The following is a 14,273-nucleotide window of genomic DNA, read 5'->3' on the forward strand; positions in this document are numbered from 1 at the left end:
CTCGGGTCTGGAACGCCTGAAGCAATTCGGCGATCAGCAGGTCGCGTTGCGCAGGTCAGTACGGGCGCGTACGGTCGTTAGAAAATAAAGACGCATGGGGTAGCAGCTTACTTCGTAGAAGCAGGGATAAATTCTTATTTTCCCGCGTAAAATCGCCTATTCCATTTTCTACTATTTGGAATATTTAAATACTGTTTTGAGGTGGTAAAAAAAATTAAAAAGAATTTTTTAATTTCTTTTAAATGTTTGTTGTATAACGTAAGAGTAGCCTGATAAATACCAAAAAGATTTATTTCATTATATGTTGTATTAACCGAGGAGATTTTTTTAAATCCACCTTAATTTTTCGTTCAATCGAAGTAGAATGACCTCTTAATAAAAGGAAAGGTTCGCAAAACAGAGAATTCTCTGTTGCACTCGCGCATCGGTGCAGGAGTTGGTGCACCGAATGAAAACCTTTCCCTTGATACACATTTTGCCGTGAGGGATTGTCAATACCATAAACCCCGAGGTGCTCGGTGCTTCGGGGCACAATAATATTTCACTCCGTTCCAGCCAGCTAATCGTAACTCAAGACAACAATTTCGGGCAACGGGTCGCTGCACCGGGTGCAATAAACGGTGCAACGCTCTCGGGTGCAACCGATAACGCGAAGAAATACGAACTTCCCCCTGGTCATTGTTCCCGACGAGTTTTCTTCACGGTTCCAAAGGAACACGTTTCCGTCGCGTCGGCATGCACACGTGCATCGCCCGATCGACCGCTGCATATCGCCAGGCGCCGATGCACTTTCTTCGTTTCGCGGCGCTAATACCAGGCGCGCGTTTCAAATTAAAAATCCAGCTGCACCGGTGCAGTAAACGTGCGGTACGAGCCGATAACCCACCACTTTATCGTTATCTCCAGCAGTGAATCGTAGGTTCGATCATTTTCTTCCGGCTTATTGTTGCACCCGGTGGTGCACTATCGCTGGCTCGAACCCCCGCGTACCGTTTCACTATTTTTAATCACTGGGTAAGTCGATAAAGCTTTCTTTCGGTTCTTCTTTGTAGATTTCCACATATAGTATTCTTCTACTTTTGTAGGATTTATACAGTAGAACTGATTTTTTAAGGGGGAACACCAATGTGACGGCCGGAAAAATAAGCCTTTTTTAATAATTTTCTTTTGGGTATAATTTAAAGTTTACATATAATTTTTTTTACCTACTTTTAGTACAATATCTTAAGAGATTATAAAAAAATGAATAGAGAAACATGTATAAATTTTAATATATTAATTAATCTTCTAGATCCCTTACAACAACATTCTGTTGCAGGTATGAATTATTTGATCGAATTTTTTTGGAAATACGCTTTGAAGAACTGTCCATTCGAAACATTTTCTTCTAAAGAGCACCATTTTTGCAAAAATAATTCGTTTCAAAAATCGCTACGTGCAACGGAAACTACACTCACATAGTTTATAAAAAAATATTTACATTTGATTTCAGAGCTGCCGTTCCAAAGTAACACATCCCATCAGCGACCTATGTTTTCACGTGCGGGGTTTAGAAGAATAATTAATATATTAAAATTTACGCATGCTTTTCTATTATATATTCTTTAAAAAAAGGCTTATTTTTTCGGCCGTCAAAGTGGTGCTCGCCCTTAATACGATCAGTCGGGCGCTGCTAATTTATTATAAGTTTCACAGCGTGGCGATATTAATTATTCAGAATTCTGTTTGAGTTCAACAATACATTGCAAGTGGAGAACAAATAATTGTTCTCAAACAGGGACGGAGACGTTAATTACGCTTCGATGCATTTCAAACATTTCGGGGGGGGGGGGCATTAACGAGCAGCCAATATTAAAATAATTAACAATTTGACTGCTGCCTGTTCGAGATCGATACGGCGGCTCGTAACAAACGATACGAGCGGCGAGTTAATAAGGATTTCATTGAAACAACCGCGCACAATGCTGGCGAAGGCCAGAAAATGTGTTTACGCGTAATGGGGACGCGGATCAAACATGCTGCAGCGGGCGTAATATATCCGCGAAAGCTCTGCAAGCGTTAATTGACTGCTCGTCGAGCATCGCCCGCTGCGAATCGCGCCCCGGATCGTGTCGCGAAAAATCGAATGGGACAGGGGTAACGTGGAAACTGATCCTTTCATCGTGCGAGCAGCGACCCACCCGGCCGGCAAACAATACGAGCAAATATTGCAAATCAAAACTGTCGTCGGCTCGATTCATCCGACAACTTTGAAGATTTGCGAGGCAGAAACGTCGAGGCTGGTCGAAACAATTCGTTTGGATTCTTCAATAAATCTGTCCAATGATCGCCTGGGAAATATTCCATATTAATAGCGTATGGCAGAAGACAGACGCGATGTTAAAAGTAAGAAGAGACACCGAACTTCCCATCGCGACTTAATAAATTTCCGAATTAAACTTTTATTACTGGACAACGAATATCTTTAAACCTTAGGGAAAACGGCTCCAGCACCAATTTCAGTATTTATTATACCAAATGATGCTGCTTCTTTGCCTAAAAACCACTCAGAGAAATTTCAGACCTCTACCCTCTCTCGTTAGGGTGATATGGGGATAACAACCCTAAAGTTTACCATTTTCTTTCTCAGCAAGTACTTGAGATATTTGTATGCTTCAGAATGCATGTAGTAGGTACTTTCTAGCTTTACCTCGTATATTTTTTTCCGAAGTTGCAGATCAATCATTATTATTTTTTCCCCTTTCTAAAGTTTTGATATAATAAAAATATGTTTCAATGGTCCATATTATGCACCTCTCTTACGTCGTCAAATAATTCTTTCCCTTTTTTTTTGTTTCTAAATGTTCCACTGTGTCACTCCTAATGCACTGGATGTGACCGTGATGTTTTTATTTATGATTTTTGTTACAATTTCTAAGAATCTTTCATTATATGTCAAATCTACATTAAATTTCATTAATAAACCATATTTACTTTCAAAATAAGATCGTACAATTATTTATTCCTATCGTTCCCCGTTTTCTCTCCTTATTTTCAAACTTCTTGATTTTTATTTCTATTTTAAAATATTTCAATTTCCTTGGCCCAAATAATTTTGAGATTTTACATGTATTACTACAAACGTGAAAAACACTTGTTTCAATATTAAAATACAGAATCTGTAAAAGATCAATTATTTCCCACGCGTTTTTTACCTTCGCAGCTCTGGTCCATATTACCACCCCAAATTCTGAAAGCACGTTTCTGTCAAGATTTCGCAGAAATCGCCTAGCTTCAAAAATATGTAGCCGAATTTCCACGGTAAAAGATCTATTGCATTATCTCGCATCTATGAGCTACCATTTCCACCTTGTGTTTATGCACTATTTACATTCTTAATGTGTTTTCCTCGAAGCAAAAAGAGTGACCCACATTTACACCTCTCTCAGTCGATTAAATACTCTTATCGTAAATTGTACGAAATTTGTCAAGACTTCAATGGTCTGCGGAATTGCTCTCCTATTTAGTTCGCCAAGCTGCTGTTGCTGGAATGCAGCAGAATGGTGACGTTACATCCGCCATGGAACACGCGGATTTCAATTGCAGCAAATCGTTCCACTCGCCGGCGAAATGAAATTACGCGAGCCCGCGGGCTCGAATCGATTTTGTCTAATTTTTCGTGAAAACGCGATCCTTTGACGAGCGAGCCATCGGCGCACTCGAGAGTGTCCCGATAGCGGCAGTCTGGCCTGGGATTGAAATATTTTCGCTCCTCTGTCGGTGCGGCGTGGTTCGACGGTGAAATATTCCCCTGCTCCATAATGCTGCAGTCGCAACGTCGGCAAACGATGTTAAACGCCAGCGAATCGCGCTGATTCTATGCAATTTTTAACGGTGCCCGCGCGCCTGTCGATTACAATAACGGATTTACGGATTCGCGATCGTTGTAATCCGGATGTATGGGCCTTTCATAGGGAACGCCGGATCGACGGCGCTTCAATGAAAATGACCGAGGGGCATTCATTTTTTCCCCCCCTGACGAACACAATCGCGCAAACTTTTTGTTTCAAGAATCCTCGTGCACGGTTGCAGACCTCGTCGACACCGATCCACTTCTGTGATTCGATGCGCGATTGAAAATCAACGTTTCGATCGCGGAAACCTCGGACTGTTCTTCGACCGTGCAATGGAGATAGTTGGGGATTTCTGATGGGAATTCTTCGGTGGAAATGATAATTTGCGACTGGAGAGGTGAGACAGAATTTTTTAAAAGAATTTCATAAATATAGAAGTGCATACGTATGTACTTTCCTCGAGCATGTATCAGAAATAGATGGAACGAAGTTAAATGGATGGGGAATAAATTTGTAGCTTACGAGTTTAAACTCCGTGACGCACTTTATGTCTCTTGTATTCTGCGTAAATTCGCCACTCGCAACGTAACTTCGGGCACCCGTAAAACAAAACGATTTGTTTTACAAAATTTAATGTTTTTTCTTCCACAAAACTGTGCGAACAAATTGTTTAAAATTTGTAGCGGAGAACGCTTTTCACTTAAACTACAAATTTTGAACAATACGATTACATAGTTTCAGAGAGCATGAAAACTATTAAAATTCAGGGAAATAAAGTTTTAATAAAATCCAAGTGCATTTTTATGACCGCTGCATAAAGTTTCATTGCAGCAATTTTTTTATATTATAATTTTCAAGATACCTATACAGAGAAGTAGAAAAGCACGTTAACCTTTAAGGGTTGCTTTCATCTTAAAGAGCCAAAAAGTATCGGGAAAAAATTGTCTAATATTTCTATTAAGGTCTCCTGTAAGCTACAAAGTTTCGCACAAAATTTGAACTTTGGGTTACCGAAGTTTCCTTGTGTCTGACTTCGCCAACACCCACGTACCCGTTTTAAGATTCCCAGAACCCCTTGACCATGGGGTATGATCGTTTTTCTGATCGGGAGAAGCTCCTGAGGAGCTGTGCAAAGGGTAGGTTTGCAAATAACCTGCGGGCCTGAATCGAGCATGTTCCGTGAATCCAGTCAATCACGGCAATTTACATCTGCCAGTCTGGGTGCTCTCTGTGTTACTCCGTCCTACTCCCTCAGCCTGGTCCTCCGTGTTTTCTATTATCTCCCTCGGCCAGCCGAACCGTGCCTTTAGCGCAAATCACGTCTGATTGAGGTTTCAATCGGAATTCGTGAATAGAACTTGATTTACTGGCGTGCGTACAGAGGCTGCTTGCTTGCTCGGCTTTCCCCATTGGGGAACGCAGCCACCGAAGACGTCTGATCCACCCCTCGGGTGTATTTGCGTTCGGATGCCCCTGTTAATGACTCGAGCGCGAAATTATTAATGAATGACTCGACACGACGTACCGCAGACGGAGATGATTCAACGATATTGGAGTAGCAGTGTTTTACGGAGTGTATTCTGTATTTCGCAGTGAACCAATGGGGAGGTGGTTCTGTCATCTAGGAAGAGGTGGAGGATGTATCAGGAGGCTACAAGAAGCTTTCTCACACCCAATTTTAGAAATAGAGAATGCTATGCTTCTGCAACGATAAAACTAACAAGGGAATATCCCGAGCCCGGAAATTCAAAAAATTCTGAAACTTTGTGAATATGTACGGAATTTCCCCCTGATTACAGCGCGATTATTTGTTTGCTGCCCAAATTCGGCTATTTTCCGATTTTGTGTTATAACTCGCGAAATGTAAGAGATAGAAAAGAACGTTTCGAGACAAAAGTTATTTCTTTTAATTAGATCTAGCATTTGGTAGAAAAATTATTTTACAGTTCACGAGTTATAACAGAAAGTCGGAAAATAACCGGATTTTCAGGGGCCAATTACACACCCTTAGAGTGAATTTGGGCAGCAAACAAAAATTGCGTTGTAATCGAAAGGAGATTCCTTACATATTCACAAAGTTTCAAAATTTTTTGAATTCCCGGGTTCGGGATGTTCCCTTGTAAGTGAAACAGAAGTTTCCCTTGGAATTCTTGTTAATTCCTAAGTCCCATCGATTTCTAAGACGATTCATTGTCATTTAAAGGAACTAAAATGTTTCACTGGGAACCTTATCTGTATTTTTAATAGCTTCTAGGACTTCGCTACAGCGTTGAAACTTCGAAAGAATTAAATCGTGAGTTTTCTGACACCCAATTTTGGAAATAGAGATGGCTATGCTTCTGCAACGATAAAACTAAGCGAAATAGAAGTTTCCCATGAAATTCTCGTGAATTTCTAAGTCCCATTAATTTCTAAGACAATCCATTCCCATTTAAAGAAACGGTATAACATTCGCTAGAAACCTTTTCTGTCTCTTTAATAGCTTCCAACACACCGGCTACCGAGTTGAAACTGCAAAATCTAATTCTCCAGTTTAAATCCAAGCTACCTCCGCCAAAGAATTACCAATCATTCAAATCAACCATACACGCCCATTCAAAGACTCTGTATAAACCTTCCCACGCGGAAGCTTCGTTCCTTAAAAAATCAATCCACGTCGATTCGCTCAGGCGCCACGGTCACCCGCAAGCAGAGTGGCCGTTTATCAAAGGATCCCCCTCGTTAACGGCGAAGATTATCAAACAACGCGATCGCTAGGTGGGCGTCAGCCACGAAATTAATAACACCAGGCGCCGGGGAGGCGGCTTTTCATTAACTGGTGCGCGGTACCGCGAATATCGTCGCGAGCCATCGTCTCGTCTTTTCATCGTTATCGTGACGGTGCAGCGTGCTCGAGAATGCACCGGCCGCGATAACTTTCCACGTATGTCCCTTTAATCGCGTCGCTACCAGCCATTCATCACCATGAAAGCTTCTCGCCGCTGGTACGCGCCCACGCATCAGCGCGGGCGCTACTATATACCTACGTAGACCAAGAGGCAGAGGAGCAGCATCGTGCGTGCACCGTGACAAACGCATTCAATACCAGCGTCCAGCATAAAGGCTGGCCGGCCATCATCGTTGCGTCGATTCCGAGGCGGAATCTACCTGTTCCAAGCGATCCTAATCGGCCCCGATCGCGTCCCGCGCACCTCAACCAGCAGCGTTAGTTGTACGAGAGAATTCGAATGGACGGCTGTAGCTGATGGGCGAGTGTTTAGCGCACGGACGAAGAAGCGGGCTGCTGGGGGAATTTTCAGTAAAGGTGGATCAACGGGAGAGACGGGGAGTGCTGGAAAGGGCGCGCGATATGCTTGCAACTGTTCTCGTGCGAATGCGTTTTGGGAGTTTGCTGCTTCTGGAGTGACACATCGCGGTGATAATGAATGGGGAGATTAATTATTGAATATTAGTGAATTTTGTGGCATCGGTATTTTAACATTCGACGAAAATGTAGTCAGTATTTTTTATGGGTTATAGCAGGAATTACTGAAGTATAGTGCCTTGTCTGATTAATGGTACTTATTACACATCACTTGAAGATTAAAACAAAATTTTGGGGTTATTTTTTTTTCTCCAGCACCGCCATTATGTTGATAAATATATATTTTTAATTTTTGAAAGATGTGTAAGAAATTTCATTAATCAGGTTTTCTGTTGAGTTCATTATTTAACACTACAACTGCCGACGATTGACGTATAAGTAAGTTGATACCTTCTTTTGCCGAAGGAGTCAAATTGACTTGTTTCTGGATAGAACAAGAGCAGAACATTTTTTGTCTAAATTGTTTATTTTATCCAGTAATCTCACGGTTCGCGAATGTCTTTACACAATTCCTAGGTAATTTTATGGGTAACATTGTTTACAGATCTCGATAGAAAATGGAATTCCGAATTTCAATGTTTCCAATTTGTTTTTATGAACAAGCGAAAGACGCGAAACAAGTAAAAGAAGAATGCAACAATTGAGCAAACCCAACACGCATGTATCGTGTGGTATAATATGTTAAAGGTATATGTACCGAAATGTATTTAGTTCTCTAAAGAAGTATTTTAACTATACGGAAATATTACGAGAAACTTCTGAAGTCAAAATTTTCGCACATCTCGGTATATGTAGGAATACTGCGTATAAATTTTATAGAAAAAAAAAACAAGCGAAGAAGAAAACTATTTTACAGAATCGAGGCAGTGAGAGCAACAACGGACTGACACACATTTTGTTCGAAATTGAAATAGTAGTAATAATGTATTCCAATAGGCTCTACTAATTATATAAAATAGAAAAAAAAAATCCAATGCGGGTTAGTCCGTTGTTGCACTCACTGCTTCAATTAATCATTTATATATTTCGATAAAAATGAGTAATGATTATAAGAGATGGCAAAACAAGTCTTTGGTGACACCGCCTTAACGATCATCAGCGAAGCCATATAATTAAGATAATCGCGAACTATTTAATTCGTTTCAATCAGTTAATGTATCTGCAAAATGATATTTATCGGGGACAAACGGTTTCTGACCATTCCCCATTCTTGCCCGGTATAATGCACCGCTATTAACGATGACAGCGCGTCGTTGAGGTCTTTGATGTTGATTATCCGTTCGAGTGAATTTAATCAACTCCCTGATCGACAATTATATAGATCACCGGCGAAATGACCCGAGGGTTCCCACAGTTCATCGTACGATCCGATCTATTTATATCGAAATGCACGATGCTAAATCGCCAACTTTGTTACGTTATTTTTATAGACTGAGCAGTGATATGCTGAAGCAATCAAAACCTTCTGGATCGAGAATTCTGTCTGCAGCTTGGTGAACGCGAGACTTACGAGAAGAATGTATCAATACGCTGCGCAATTACACTCAGCAATTGAGAACCTTGCGGTAGCAGTTACTGAATTAATAAATTTTTATTTCTACCCTTGGAAATTTTTCAAATCTCAAGCTGTCCCTGGCTCGCAGCAGGGTAACGAGTGCAGGTTCAAAATTTGCAATAAATCGCTTATTTGTTATCGGATTCGCATGAAACGTGCACCGAACGATGTGAATTTTTTTTACGTAGCATATTACATGTCGTAACTAAAAAACACTTGCTGCAAAAGGCCCTCAATTTAGTGTATAATGAAATCAATAAAATTAAGTTGGAAATTGTAATTCAGAATTAATCTCCGGTCCTTATACCCTCCACATTGTGCACAACAGTGGACCACTCAGTCTCCCCATGCACCTACTCCGAGAAAACAGCCGGATTATCGAGATCTCCCACGCGGAGCCGCGCTCCCGTCTCGATATATCAAGCCCCTGGGCCGACAATAGCGGTGGAGCACTCGATGAGCCGTGGCGCGCATTAATTAACAATTACGACGGCAAACGATGCCCGTGCAAACGCTAATGGGGTCGAGATTCGCGTTCTGGGGATGTCTACACGTGGTAAACAACGGGAACTCGGTTTAATCGTTTCATGGAAATCCGTGGAATTTGCATAACCACTCGTCTCTTTGGCCGGTGCTCGCGTCCCACGGGGAACCCGTCGATCGACCCTCGAACGAGAGCGAACTTCCGTCGACTGGATCGGTAGGTCCGTCCCTCCCCGCTCGATCGAAATTTCGGCGATGAGGACGGAATGCAGAGGGGGGCCCCGTTTGCTCTCGTTTAGGAGGGAAAAAAAAAAAAATGAGCGAGAACGTGCACGCGTACCCGCGAGGATTTTATCGGATTGGTTGATTGCGCGCTGGCGGTTCGTTAGAGGGTTTAATGGCTCGTTTCGCGGAAGGGCTTCGACGGGCGAGGCGGAATCGAAGATGAGGGCGCGGAATAGATTTCGCTTTGCCGCTGGCGATCCTCGGTATTTGCGGGAATTGAAGTTCTGTTTTTTTTTTTTTTTTAAGTGAATTCAATTTGAGTGGTAGGTACGTTGTTGGGGTGATAACGAAAATAGCGGTCTCTTTGATTTCAGCGTTTTAAGTATTAGCGATGCGAGTTTTCGAGATTGAAAGGCACAGTTACGTACGTTGATGCACGTCTGGCTTACGGAGGCTCGATACCGGAAGAAAAATAATAAGAAATCTTTGGAAAGTGTTTTAATCTAATGTTCAAAGTGTAGTCCGCATTGTGTCGAAATTACAAGTCGATTGACTGCACGGGTTTTGAAAGAATTGAAATCAAAGTTGCGCTCTTATACACAGGCTCTTATGGGAGAAGCGATGAAATTTCTAAAAAATGGTGCACAGAGTCCTTAAAAATAATAAGAAAGTTCGAAAAAATGTTACAATGAAAAGCTTAAATATTCCTGTGAATTTCTAAAAAAAAAAAGAAAATTAGACATGCACTGTTTATTAGATAATTGAATAAATAGACAGCAATGTTCTGAACTGTTTGAAACGTGGCAATTAGTAATTTGTTGCGAACCGGTACAAAGGCGCAAAAGGACGCCACAAGTGCGAGATGGAAAGAGAAAAAAAGATGGACGCAAAGCGACGATGCCGCATTTCACTCACATATTTTACGCTATTTTTAATGAAAATGTTGTGCTTCTAGCTGCATTAAACATACTGTTTGTTTAATTGAATTCAAAAACAAAATATGCAGTAATAATTTTATTAGGAATAGGCATGCAAATAACAATTTTGTCTACGTAATTTCTTCTATCTAAGATTTCAGCTTCGGTTTTAAGGAATTAGCGGGCGAGACCTGTATTTGACACAAAAACTTTTATAAGAGGGACATCCTCTGTTAAAAATGTCGTATGAAAATCGTTTTACGATGGAAAATAATAAAAACTTGGTAGAGACTAATTTAAACGAATGAAAGTCGGTAATAGATTAATAGCACATTCGCCAACCTGCACTAGTGATACGAAACATTTTGTTTTAAGTCGACTTCATAGTTTCTTCTTATACAACGCCCGCTAATTCCTTAAAACCGAAGCTGAAAATCTGAGCACTGAATTGATTTGTGGCCAATAAAGGAATGTCGAGTATAAAAAGTGACAGAGGAATCAGTGTTCGAACGGAGAACGAGAGTACAATTGGAATTAGCAAAGTTGATTTCACAATTTTTGCGCGAGAATGTTTTTAATGTTTTTCGCGAATTAAAGGGTTAAAGGTAGAATTGGAATTAGCAAAGATGATTTCACAATCTTTGCGCGAGAACTTTTTTCGCGAATTAAAGGGAATTAGCTTCTTTCATACAGGAGTCATGTTTATGGGGGGGATTGCAAGTTACAGAAATTCTTATGTCCGACTAGAATATTTGACAATCGCAGCTATCAGCTCGGTTCTCACCGATTACCAGGTCTCACCGCGAGGAGGTTGCTGCGTTTCGAGACCCGTAGAGAGATAGATGGAATCAAAGTTCCATCGATCTCCCTGTACATTAAGCCATCTAAACCAAAGAGATGGATGGAAACAAAGTTCCATCGATCCCTTCGGTTTAGATGTAGAATCTAGGGAACTGCCAAGCAATCACTCGATTAAAAGCAATTCAGGAAAGAAGGAAAGGCGAAGGGTAAGCATGAAACAAGTATTGGACGGCGCAGTTCCTACCACCCTGCTGTCCAAGTCGAAAGGGAAAAGCGCTCGGCGCCTCCCAGACGACTCCTGTTGCTCCGATGCGACTCGCCAGGAGCAAATACTTGACCTGACTCAAGCCGTCTAACAGGGAGATTGGGCAATCGGACCGGGTGACTTACGCAGGCAGTGTACCAAAAGGTACACCCCCTACGCCCGAAACTTTTCCCTTTCGACAAGAACACCAGGGGATGAAACTGATCCACCCATACCGATTCCATGCTCAGTCGCTTGCTCCCGAAAACGGAACCAGCGGCGACCTCCTCATCGGAGATGAGGAGCCAACAAAAGAGCAACAAAGTTGATGATTTAGTGACTACTTCGCAATTTTACATGGGGCCTTAAATACTTCATGCTATAATAAATTAACCTAGGCTTCCTTAGATGTCTTCTTTCACTAACTCTTTTCACTAGTTTTTTTCTAAGAAGTAGGTATCATCTTATTAAGTTTCTTCCCCGCGAAGGGCTGAACCGGAAATGCTGAAACAATCAACTACGTTATATTAGCAATGGTGTGGTCAACCTGGAAGGAAACTGAGAAAAAACTTAATGAATTGGTGCCGATCGGGATAATTTCCACTAATAGCAGAGCACGCACGAGCGTGCAAAACCATCGCAGAGATACACGAAGAAGAGGATGGAATGACGACACATCGACGAGACGCGCGATAGAGTGACAAAAGTCATACAAAGCCATCGAAGAAATCCATGAAAAGAAATAAATCATGAAAACCCATCGAAGTAATCCATGAAATAGAATAAATCATGTAAACCCATCGTAGAGATACGTACATCAAAGAGAGCAGGGAAAGGAAACACATCAGTGAAGTCTTGCAAAATCATCGAAGAGATCCATGAAAAGAAATAAATCATGCCAAACCATCGAAGAAATGCACGAAGTAGAATAAATCATGCAAAACCATCGTTGAGATACATGAAGGAGAGCAGGGAATGTAGACCCCCCGAAGAGATGCATGAAAGAGTAACAGAAATCATGAAAACCCATCGAAGAAATGCATGAAATAGGACAGATCATGCAAACCCATCGAAGAAATACACGAAATAGAACGATTCGTTCAAAAATCCTGGAAGGAATGCATGAAATCGGACAGATGATGAAAATCAATCGAAGAAAGCAATCAGATAGAGAGGGAAGTCAGTTTTGACTTTGGCAGAATAATAAAATTTTAAATGGCTTAACGAACCCCAAAATTTCACCGGCACCAACCGAATAAGGTAACCCAGGCCAGGGGGGCGAGGGGCCGCAGGAAGTACCAAGGTTGAAACCCTGACTAGGTGTCCAGCATGTCCAGCAAGTCCCAATGGTCCAGGGGGCTCGGGAGCTCCGGGGGTGGAGGAAGGACCAGGGTTGAAACCCTGACCAGGTCTCCAGCATGTCCAGCAAGTCCCAATGGTCCAGCGGGCTCGGGAGCTCCGGGGGTGGAGGAAGGACCAGGTCACCAGCCAGTCCAGGATGTCCAGAAAGTCCAGGAAGTCCAGAAGGTCCAGGTGGCTCGGCAGCTCCGGGGGTGGAGGAAGGACCAGGTCACCAGCCAGTCCAGGATGTCCAGGAAGTCCAGGAAGTCGAGAAGGTTCAGGTGGCTCGGCAGCTCCAGGGTTCCCGGAGGTCCTACAAGTCCGGAGGACCGACGACGACTGAGTACATGAAGATCTGTGAGCTCCTTATGTAGACTTCGAGGAATGATGTCCCTCGATCAAAACAAGGTCGACGGTTAGTTACAATTGCGAAATCCACCGAATTCTTTGGCAAAAATGGATTTTCTGCTAAAATATCCATTCCAGTGGCTATTGCAATGACAAATAATGTTAACAACATTTACACTGACCGCCCAGTATAATTTATTATTAATTATGGTCGATAGAACTCGAGATATCGAGCAATTAGTAACATTTGCTCTTGGATTTGCAAATGATTTTCTACGCCGAATGATTTCTCTTTTATTCTCATTGTCAGTGTTTAATCGTTCGATACATTAATGTTAATGCTTATACATACCCCCGCCCCCCCATAAACATGATTCATGTACGAAAGAAGCTAATTCCCTTTAATTCACGAAAAGTTCTCACGCAAAGATTGTGAAATCATCTTTGCTAATTCCAATTGCACCTTTAACCCTTTAATTCACGAAAAAAGTTCTCACGCAAAGATTGTGAAATCATCTTTGCTAATTCCAATTGTACCTTTAACCCTTTAATTCACGAAAACAGTTCTCACGCAAAGAATATCACCTGAGAATATTTTTAATGTTTTTCGTGAATTAAAGGTACAATTGGAATTAGCAAAGATGATTTCACAATCTTTGCGTGAGAACTTTTTTCGTGAATTAAAGGGTTAAAGGTACAATTGGAATTAGCAAAGATGATTTCACAATCTTTGCGTGAGAACTTTTCGTGAATTAAAGGGAATTAGCTTCTTTCGTACATGAATCATGTTTATGGGGGGGCGGGGGTATGTATAAGCATTAACATTAATGTATCGAACGATTAAACACTGACAATGAGAATAAAAGAGAAATCATTCGGCGTAGAAAATCATTTGCAAATCCAAGAGCAAATGTTACTAATTGCTCGATATCTCGAGTTCTATCGACCATAATTAATAATAAATTATACTGGGCGGTCAGTGTAAATGTTGTTAACATTATTTGTCATTGCAATAGCCACTGGAATGGATATTTTAGCAGAAAATCCATTTTTGCCAAAGAATTCGGTGGATTTCGCAATTGTAACTAACCGTCGACCTTGTTTTGATCGAGGGACATCATTCCTCGAAGTCTACATAAGGAGCTCACAGATCTTCATGTAC

At 41.5% G+C, this 14,273-nt stretch overlaps 1 protein-coding gene across 5 annotated transcripts in view; it reads right to left on the reverse strand.

Moving 5' to 3' along the window:
• Window positions 1-14,273, reverse strand: part of C3g (C3G guanyl-nucleotide exchange factor) — a 78,375-nt gene that overhangs the window by 15,580 nt on the left and 48,522 nt on the right. The gene's annotated exons all lie outside the window — the stretch shown is intronic.

Source organism: Andrena cerasifolii, chromosome 8 (genome assembly GCF_050908995.1).
Source record: "Andrena cerasifolii isolate SP2316 chromosome 8, iyAndCera1_principal, whole genome shotgun sequence".
Taxonomy (NCBI): Eukaryota; Metazoa; Arthropoda; class Insecta; order Hymenoptera; family Andrenidae; genus Andrena; species Andrena cerasifolii.